Raw genomic sequence first — 11,837 nt, 5'->3', positions numbered from 1 at the left:
CCGAATCATCCTCATCCTTTATTAAATTATTAAGATAAAAGAAATTTAACAAAACAAATTGCAGATGATATTTAAATTACGAAGCAAAAAATATTGAAATAACAAATATTGTTGTAACAATGAAGTAGAAAAATACAATAGCAAAACTGCTATTGGTGGTTAAATCGCCCGGTTTGGAAATCCTGCGTTCATTAATTATGAACTATATGGCTTATCAATTATAAGGCTAGGTCCTCAATATTCTTCGAGGTCAGCATGGTAACCAGAAGCTACCCTTTTGAAAAAGAACACCCGAGACAATTAATGTTTGTGAAGTGAATAAAACAATTATAAATTATGTATTACAATGTGCAATACAGACCCCTTTGGTAGAATAGTTAACTTAAATGGAAGACATACAAATTTTGAATTTTTTTTTTAGAAGAAGTATAATAACGATAATGGAACATATGAATATTATGTAAGACTCACTTAATTACCCGCTAGTTATTTCACAGCCTCTGGAATAGTTTATATTTTAGCGAAAATTGGATCTCAAAATGCATCCAGTAGTAGTATTAAAACAGTGGTCACAAGAGCTTTAGAAACAGCAGGAAAACATGTATTAGAATCAGAATCTAAAAAGGCAGGTGATGATATGGGGAAATATGCTAAACATAACGCAGTGGAATAAATGTGGTCACAAACAAATCCAAGAGGATATATGATATTGAATTAATTATCTAAGAAAAGGAAACATTGTACAAACCAACCATAACAAATATGAATATAAAAAAACAACTTCTTTCTCGTTCCGTAAAACGGTGTTTTAAAGCTAATTACACATATTTAAATCGAACAAATATATATTTTTTAAAAACTATGCCTTTTCGAAGTTATAACTAAAGTAATCATTATAAACATGTACCAATTCAACTACATATTCCATTTCTCTACCAGGAGATGGAACAAGACAAACAAAGGTTGGTTTTACTTTTCCTTTGAATGGCAGAAGCTCATTTTTGAATTGGTACAGTAACAACCGCTTTCTGTATATCTTAACGAATCATGCCTAGCTTTAGCATTTTCTATGCTAATTAAATCAGTAAAATGAATCAAGCATGTGTCATTTTAGAAACCATCTGACTGAAAATCACACAGTAACTGTTTTTTTAAAGCCGCTAGCTCACAGATATACCATTTTTACAACTTTTTTATTTTTTTGTCTTGGAAAAGGCAATTTTTTTTGTGAATATCTGCAAACCAATGATTTAAGATAGCTGACAAAAAATCAGATCGTAGATTTTCTTATTTTCGTTCAAAAATTAATGTTTTATCGCTTAACCGTTACTAACGGTTTAGGAAAAATGCATAAAAAAATTGAACTTCAATATAAAATCTGCGATCTAACTTTTTGTCAGCAGTCTTAAATAACTGGTTTCCATGGATCTTTGCAAAAATTGGCTCGTTCCAAGACAAAAAATAACAAAGTTGTCAAAACCTTCAATCTGTAAAGATGCAGCTTTAAAATATGATTCGACCGTATCCTAAACAACTATTTTAAAGACTGTTTTCACAATACTTAAAATGGAGACAGAAGGGCGATATTTGCCTTCACAAGTTTTACCATTTTTTGAAAGAGGATCAACTGTGCTGCAGCAAGGACTATGCTCAGTAGATTCATAAGCGTTGTAGGTCTGTATGGTTTATTGCATGAATAATACCAGAAATAGTTCGATCCATTGTTTTGATATTTGGCACGGAAAGGAAGGATACGTATACAAATTATATATTTAGCATGGTTTCCATGAGCCTGTTTTGGGTTTTGTTTGGTTGGCAGTTGCGAGGGCTCCGGGTATATTCAAAAAGTATCTAAGGTGCGAGGTAAAAGACATAAATGCACTTGTAGTTTCTGTTAAGTAAATCGGAGAACATACAAATGTTTAGTTAGTTATATTATGTTACATTTTTGCTTTTTATAAATGAAATTTATTTACATTGAATACTGAAAGGTTAGGTTAGGCAATTGTTGAATTGTTGATGGCTATACAACTTCAGAGCATATTTATAAGTATTAGTCAAAGTCATGAAAACTTTTGTGAACTTTTATGTGTTACGTTTATTGCATTATTTTGATTGATATTGTGTTCATGATTTATGTGTCTTGATAAGTGTGCTTGGTTTATTTCAGATGACTTTTCCTTTATTTACAATTGAGCCACGTTGTGTTCCATTACGGTATGTTATATTGAATTGGATTGACTGTTTGAACGTATGGAATAAATATAGATGAGTGTATTAAAAGCTAGTTCCGGTCTATCTATGTGTGATTAGAAGATTCTGCGGTAAAGTCATTTACAACTGCGATATTTTTTAAACATTGCAGTTTGCATTGCGTAAAGTGCAATAAGGGTTTAATTGGATTACAATGGCAACTGGTTCGATAGATGACGTCGACGTTTGCCCAACGGCAGTAGAGAGCGGCGATCGCCGGTGAACCGCTAAATCGTGTTCTAGCTAGGAATCTGGCTTTGTTAGCCAAGCAGTAAAACAACTGCAGGGCTGCTTGTGGTGAGAAAGAGCGAGTCAAGTTACACGTCGCGAATTGGCATACAGAAAGAAATACGATAATACAACGTAGTTCTGGTCGTTACATATGAGCGGTTTATCAGCTTGTTAGGTGGGCAGGGTAGAGAAGAACTAGAATATTCGTCTAAAACATCACAAATAGAATTTGTTGAAAATAATAACATTAGCATAGACTGGTGCTTGAGCGTGAAGCAATAATATGAGTCTGACTCATTAGTGTCGTCAAAGAGTAAAATGGATATTTCTATACAGAGAAAATCTTTATGTAACGAAGATGATTTTCGCAGTTTACTGAAATTAAACCCGTTTTTCAATTGCTAATATTCACGGAGCCAAACGATCACACCGATGAGAACTACAACTCTTTAGCAGCGTTATCCGCCGCCACTGAACTACCATCAAAGGGGATAACGATTGGTGGCTTTGCAAAGCAACAGAACGGACACACTGACGGCGTTTGCCAGGGGTTACATTTTTAATTTGCCGAAACCTGACATTTTTACTTAAGTTTTTACAGATTAAAGGTCACGTCTGTCTTATCTCATTCAAAATTGTCAAGGTGAGGATTAGCCATCTAGTGAGGACTGCGTTCTACTTTCACCTAAAAAAAGCAAAGGCAACTTTGGTTTCACGGTATGGTAAGCCGAATCTTGTTGCAGAACATTTAGGTTATATTCAGTCGTTTAAGGCAAATGATGTTCAGGGTATAATGCGATTATCCCTAGAAATGGAAAATTGTGAGATTACAGGTTACGGTTTATTTCAGATTAGATAGCTCTGAAAATTTGAGGAAAAAATACAAACGTCTGCCTATGCACCGTTAATCAAGATTGGTTGAGTTCAGTTATTGACGAAGGCCGAGAACCAAACTTTATTGATTAAATGAAATTTGAATCGGTCTACCGTCGCAAGTACTATAGAAGGGCTAGATCTCGGTGACGTGGTCAATAAAGGGTAAGATAGAGCTGAAAGTGAGATAGTTTCCACTTTAGCAACAGCGGTAAGTAATAATGACAATATGCCATCACAGCGTATCTTGTCATTCATATTCTGTCAGGGTCGGCATTAACTGATTGATTGTAATGAATTTAAACAAAAAAATGTTGATTACAAACTATCATTGATAATGAAGCACAAAATGTGCGACATTTGTTTAAACTTTAAGCACATTGCAAAATATTGTAGGAACCAAAATGGATGTGACGTATTGTGATGCAGAATGAAACATCATTCCATGCAACAATCGAGGTAACCAAAGTGTGGCAATTGGCAGTTGTACATCATCAAATGTGAGTAGTTACGACACAAAGGTATGTCTACGAATTGTTCCGGTACCGTGCATCGAAGATCAAAGACAGAGCAAACTCTTGTTCTTGAGATAAGCCTTGAACGTGGGTCCCTTGCGTATTTTCGGCGTCCTCGTTAATTCACTTATTCAAGAATAGGAAGCCGCAATGGGCTAAAATTATTCCTCTCTCTTAAAACTCATAGATATAGAGAAGGCAACAATTACCAAATATTTCATTAGTATTTTATTGTGCATTTACGACAATCAAAACAGTTAATAAACACCATTAAAATTGTAATGCATACTCTTGTTCAGTATCGATTCCCTTGTTCCCTTTTCGGCATTACAAGTTAAAAAAGACATTCCCCGTTATTAACACTTAAAGCTAATGAAAATTAATCATTGTTACAATAAAAAAACAGGTTGGTCTTAAGAATGAACCGTGTGTCGGATGGAATTGAAGATGTACTGAAAACATATTTAAGTACAATAATTGGTCAGTACTCGATTCGATAGATTGAGTGTCAAGGTTGATACTTCGTAGCAATATATCAGATACTGGTTTCATGAGCAATGATTGTGATGATGTACTTCAAACCGGTGGATATTTATTGATGCTGATGTGGAATAAAATGATTTTTTTATGAGCAGTGTTTGAAACGTAAGTGTATTGTTGAGTGCACTTGCACTCATACAAAAAACAAACGGAAGATTTGCAAATAATGTGACATGAAGGGGCTTATCCTGAAGTAATATATCTATTAATTCAATACTTAATAAGTCGTAAAATGGACTAATAACATCATGTCATAATCAATCCGTTTAAAAATGTATACTATTTTGAAAACGAAAATAAATAGTTTAAAAGCTTTCACAGACATAACTGTTTTTGTGCGGAGATTTTCTTAAAGAATAAGCATTATTTGTATATGCGTTTCGGTGAGTTATATAGATTACTCAGAGAAATACAAATGATAATTTACTATTTTAAACAGTGGACATATCAAGGTTTGATATATGTCACTGTTTTGGGGGAAATATATTGGTATTTGGTCAGATATAAAATATTGTTCGAATCCATTAAGATGTAATTTTGTTATGTGCCAGAGATTGAATACAAAAAAAGAAAAATTAAGGTAGTATTTATATCCTTTTATAGTAATGGAGAAATTGATATTTGCGTTATTTTTATTAATATATTATGAAATGTAAATAAAGGTCAGAACAGATTTTTTTTTAGGTTAGATAGAAAGCCTCAGAAAGAATAGAAAGGAATAGAAACGGTAAAAGTGACGTCATCATTCGATTTATTTCCCACATAAAACGTGATGAAGTTATGTGAAATAAACAGAAAATGTCAGGCAGCGAAATGTACCTCTATGACGATCTAACTGCTTTAAACTATAATGTGTTCATGTGTTCTTGCGCATGCGGCTGAAAGAGATGGATTAAGTGTCTAGAGCCAAGATCAAACAGAAAATTCTACCGTGTAGAATTTGATGATTATCAGAGCTGGATGGATTTACCATGGCCGCAATAATATGCGTTCTGCTACTTCACGTTGCGCAGTATGCACATTGTTGATATTTAATATATGTCGGTTTATATGAATTACTCGCATAGTGTCACAGCTACATTGATTTATAGCATTATCTTTTTCTGTCAAAAAGAAAACATATCCGTTGAAGTAACGTTATGTATGTTAGAATTATAATAAAGGTACATAAAACCCTGGTATAAATAGCAATAATTAATGTTATGACGTGTAATGAACGCAAAGCGTGAACTCTATAGTATTTTAGTTTAAGTAAAACTAGCAAAATTTCTTTACTGTTTCATTTTCATTATACACCTACATATGTTCTTAAATATAGAACAAATACACGCTTCTTCATCTTTTTGACATAGCTTATACTTTATACATGTATTGACAAAATATATGGAAGCAAAACGATACATTATAGTTTGTATACATACGAAGTTGTAAGCTCAGCTGTTGTGTTGCATTTTATTTCGACGCTTTATAAATGACGTGTTTACACATCCTTTATTCCATTGTTGTTGATTTTTTAAACATGAAAAATATTACTTAAATATCAACTAATAGCTCAAACATGTGCGGTGGTGTAGGTTTTTATAGAATTTCAATATTATGCATTTTTAATGAACTATTACTGATATTTGTATCCAGGAAATACTAAATTGCGACTCTCATTCCTGAACATGTGTAGCTCTTTGAAGTATTCAGCTTGTGTATGCTTTCCAACACATACTTGTTTTTCAATTTTGTAATGTTTGAATTTTATGATAAATACTTTTTCAAGCTTACAAAACATTCCTTTTAAACGCGCCCTTTCCTCTTTTTGTAATTAATAAAGCGTTTTTGTGTGTTCTATAATAAAGATAATTTCCAATTTAAAGAGATAATATGTTCAAGTAAACATTCTTAAACGGCAAATTTCTTTCCAATCACTGAAAAATTATTAAACGACCGTTTTCATTATGTTAATTATATCAAAGTCACCATTATTGAATACCAGTCCAAACTGTGTAATAACATTATGCTCACAGTATTTTTGTCTTTGCAATTTTTGTTTTAGAGGCTGAATTAAGTCTCATATTCAACCTACCTTATGGATAGACCATCTGTTCTTTGAATGTTCGTGGTTTTTCAAACAAAAACAAACGAAATCAAATATTTCCATGGTTTAACGATTACATTTGTCTATTGCAAGAAACGCATGTTAAAAAGCGAATTTTGGACAATGTTAGGATGATTGGAGTGGAGATTTGTACTTCAGCGGCAATTTCCAAATAGGGAAGGGGTTGCAATATTGATTAATCCTAACTGTCTTGTAGAAATAAAAAAAATGTTCAAGAAATTAATTAGAATATAAGGTTTGGAATTCAAATAGAAAAGAAAGAGTAACTTATTATAAACCCATACAGAACAATTTTTATGCAAAAATAAACCAAGACGAACCTCTCTTTATTTTAAACATTCGAAAATTTCATAAATGACTACAGTGATCGAAGCATAATTGTTGGAGGAGATTGCAACACCTTTTTCGATAGTGATTTAGATAAGGGAAATGGTAATGTTGAATTACATAAGCGAACGCGACAAACTCCATTAAACATGACCACTTCCTGTACCCCTTTTGATGTTGGCGTGAACAACACCAACAGAAAAACAATATACTTTGCATTCATATAATATATAATCTATATCATACCATGTGTTTGTTTATTTATTATTCATTTGTAGTTAAGAGGCTGATGTACTCTGTATAAGTCTTAATACAATATCTGTTCTGTTCTGTTCTGTTCATTCAAATTCTAGACCCATCCCCAATAGCCGATTGGACTTTGTTTAGTTTCAAATTACATGCAAAATATATGTCAAAGTAGCCAAATTATACACGGTTTAAAACTGATCATTGTATAGTGTATATAAAAATATATTTTCAGAAAACAAAAGGGGTCCGGGATATTTTAAAATAAATATTTTTGTACTATTATTTGGCGATAACAAACAGCTTGTAAAAGAAACAATAACAAACACTGCAGAGACCAATAAGGAAACAAAAGCCATAACCTTTTGGGAGATATTATAAGGAAACATTAGAAACTCAACAATAAGTTTTTCATTAAATTTAAAGCAAATACAAACGAGAGAGAGAAAACCATAATAAACGATATATATTAGCACAAAAACAAAATGATACAAAGAGTGAAAGTAACCAAATAATAAAAGCGGTTTTAAAACTTAAAGGTGAACTGGACGAGATACTCACTTAAAGAATAAATGGATTTATTTTGAGAGCAAAGGCTTGACATGTGGAAAATAATGAGAAAAACTCAAAATACCTTGTAAACCTTGAAAACAGGCATACCAAAATTAAAACGATTTTCATTTTAGAAGTTGAAGGTTAGGGTTAGGCTTAGGGTTAGCTTGTTACTGAGCTTGTTTCTGTAGCTTTTTGTATAAATAGTAAAATTATAAGTAAACCTTCAGAATAAATTGAATGTTAAAGAGACATTCAACAAGAAATTATAAACAAAATATGATATTCATTTAGAAAACAATAGTGCGTTTTTCACAACACCCATTGCCAAACTAAATGCTAAAGATAAAGCTTATTGCGAAGGATTTTAAACAGAATGCAGGGAAACGTTCATAGAAAACAAAAACCAAAAAAGCCCTGGGTTTGATGGTTTCACTGCCGAGTTTTATAAGATATTTTTTGAACGATATAAAAATATTTTTTGTCAATGCTAATAATCAATATTTTACAGCATTTAATTTATCTCCTCTTATGGAACAAGGTCTAATGTATTAAATTCCAGAACAAGGCAGGACATTAGAAGTGATTTCAAATTCGAGACCAATAAGTTTATTTAATTTAGACTATAAAATAGCAACAAAATCCATTTCAAATAGAATGAAAATGATTTCAAACAAAATTGTTTTCCCTTTTCAAACAGGTTTTGTTCATGGCAGATACGTTGGCGAAAACATACGAATTATAGATGAGAGAATTAACTATTTTACTACTACAAATAAGCCTGGGTTGATACTTTATGCCAATTTTGAAAAAGCTTATGATACTTTAAACTACTAATTTATACTCTAACGTCTGTACATTTAGATAAGGCTGTCCTCTATATTCATCTATATGTATCATTTGTATTGAGCTGTATCTAATACAATACAGAAAAATAAACTGAGGAAAGGAAAACAACTTTAATATTAATGCAAAAAGCTAGAGAAACAAGTTCAGTAGCAAAAAGTTTAAACATAGACCAGGTTTACCCTATGTCATTAAACCGGGTTTATGTTTAAACTGTTTGCTACTGAGCTTGTTTCTGTAGCTTTTCGCATAAATATTATGAACGTATTCACACAAACATGTACACCTCTATTAGTTATACAGCTTTAGAGCCAACATAAACAACATTGAGTTGTTTCTTTTCACAAAACTAAAAGGCTGAGCTTGAATAAATTAGCATACATGATAAATGCTAATAATAAAACGTAAATATTATTACATCAACACTAAACAATGTGCAAGGAAACTCTCATATTTATATAGTACATACTTTTTCCACACCAGACTTTCATATAAGAATACTATATATGGTATGGCAGTCTGATTGGGATGTTAATATTGGCTAATAATGATAGTTTTACAGTCTGAGTTTAATCAATCTTCACATAATTGCACATACTTAGATATAATAACCTCTTCTATTGAATTTAATATTGACCATGAAACAGTTTTATAAAACTAATGGCGATATTTTCTGCAAAGATATTGAAATCGCTCCCATACTTCGGCATTTCTGTGACCGTGCTATAGACATTCTTAGATTTCATCCAAACTGCACATTTGCCCTTCGAAATTTTTCCCCAATCCATTCAAGTTGTCAACGTGCATTTTGTATACCCATCATGTTTAAGGAAATTGCAAATTTCAATATTTGACAGAATAAAAATCATATTCAAATAATCGAAATTAAAATAAAATTCAACTATCTTGAAAACACAACGGAGAATGCACACATTATCTTAATTGCTTATCATAAGCACAGGGAAAATATAACGTCTACATTACACGCACATTTGAATTATTCGCATACCATCACAACTTCTGTGCATACCTCTGTAGTGTTATAGGCAAATCTCCACCTACTCGCTCGACCAGATTGGTGATTGGTTCAGACAAATCGGTGATTCTTGGTATTCTATCTCCCGGAACTTGTTCGTTATCACACGGTATGTTTTGTCCAATTTATTCTCTCACAATCTATTTTGCCTAACAAGAAGTGTGTTCACGTAGTATGCTTTTTTTAAAACTATGAAACTTATTATATTATATACTTTTTGCTTTATTAATCATATTTATATCATTATTATCATTAAACAGGAGAATATACATATTCATCTTTATCTGTTGAATTACAATTTCTCAGTTTCTTCCATACATCATACATTTTTGATGTTGATAGCCCTTGTGACGTGAATACCTTGTGAACATCTTTGAATGAATTTAGAACTTATTTTGAATTATAAAGCCCTGCCTCATTCTTTGGAGTTATTCATTGCCTTTTAGCGCAAATGGCGCAAATGGCAACATAACCTGCTTAATACAAAAAATGAACTGTGCTTGATATTTGAACGACAGATAGTACCACGTCGTAAGACAGAATATATCCAGTTCCGCTGCAAAATACGGGAAAGTGTCTGTGATTGTTTTGCTTCAAAGTAATGTACGATTTATAACTCTTTTTTCGAATTGGCTTAGCTAGGCCCCAACAATTCCCTATAAAAAGCTTTTGTTTTGGCGCATTATCTCAGTACGCAGTCAGGCTGGTAACACTAACAAAAATGTCGTCGTCCGTTTTCATAATAACTTAATTTTTCGATTACAATTGATTGTACTCTATTGAAAGGCAAGCATTGTTTTGTAGGCTAAATTCAAATACACATCATAAGACGACATAATCAGAATATCTATATTGACATCAGATTCTTCCCAAATGTAGCGATTAAGTGTTTCGTTTCGTTTTATTCCAACGGCAAATACGAATAAGGCATCTGTTTGCAAATTTGAACATGCTGTGCGTCATGTATTTTTCATTGCTTCCAGAGCTAAGATGTTTTGTGAGGCAGTGACAATAAACACAAGAAGTGATGATTTATAGTCATCATTATAACCAACTGATGCTTCAGAATTGTATTGTATATTCTTAGATACCACTGGATTAAAACTGTGTTCATTTAATAATACCACTTAATGGCGATAGTCTAACTATGCATCAATAAACAACTTGTTACATAAGTTTTTTTTATCGTACCTGGTTGTTATTAGTGGTATCTTTGTTTGTGGACGTCGTATATCTCAACCAATTTATTGATAAATGGGTTACATGTTACCAACCGTCTAAATATTCAATAGTATAACGAAGTGAAGCATTTACATGAAACAAAAATTATTTCGTCTTCATAAACATTTTAATCAACGCTGCCTTGCTTTTTGTTAAGGTCCAATTGATAATGTATCTATTTGGTAATGTAATATAATGAAATTATCTCAACTCCAATTTCTTTACACAACCGCTACCCTTAACATCTTGATTATCAAACTATTTAATAACTTATAAAACAATATTGTAAAATGATATCTAACCACCTAGAAGCTCTTACCGCTAAAAGACCAACTGGGTTAGTTTTGATGATGTTGATGTTAGCTTAATACTACTTAAATGTAAATGATTTTAAGGTTTTTAACGGATTTTAATGTTGACGTGAATGGCGTGTTTTGCAGTACTTGGTTATGTTATACTTTATAGTTTGAAGACGGGCGACATATATACTCGAAAGTTACACCAACGGAAACGACGAGTTTTTACTTAAATCATTAGAAATTTGAAACGGGACCAGAGATTTTTTTTTAAATTATTGAAGTAATCCAGTTTATACAGCTTGGATATCTGAATGAATATTTTTTACAGTAATAGTGTGGTCCATTCAAAAAATGATTACGTTCAAGCCGCCTGCAGGACCATGTCAAATGACCTTTGATTGAATATCGCTGCGGGTTACATTTGAATCGGTTTAATTTGGAATATGAATCGCTTTATTTTGTTGTTTTACAAAGACTCAAGGACTGTGCTCTCCGTCATTTGCAGGCGTTTCACACTTCACCGAAAACATTACTCTACAAAAACTTCATGTTCTCCAAGCAATTGCAAATGGATTTAAAATGAGATTGGTCAATTTGAAAGGAAATACGCCTCTTCTGGTTTAAAGCCCTGTGATATTTCAACATTCGTTAAAAGTTTTGTCTGCTGCACTACTATTTTTCGAATCCAAAAACGTCACGGACCAGACAAACTCAATGATAATTAATCATGTTCAACACTACATTCCCCAAACTAAACATGTTTGAACTCCTTAAGACAGATTAGAACAACC

Source organism: Mya arenaria, chromosome 4, assembly GCF_026914265.1.
Source record: "Mya arenaria isolate MELC-2E11 chromosome 4, ASM2691426v1".
NCBI lineage: Eukaryota > Metazoa > Mollusca > Bivalvia > Myida > Myidae > Mya > Mya arenaria.
The sequence above is the reverse complement of the archived record's forward strand: the minus strand, read 5'-3'. Positions refer to the sequence as shown.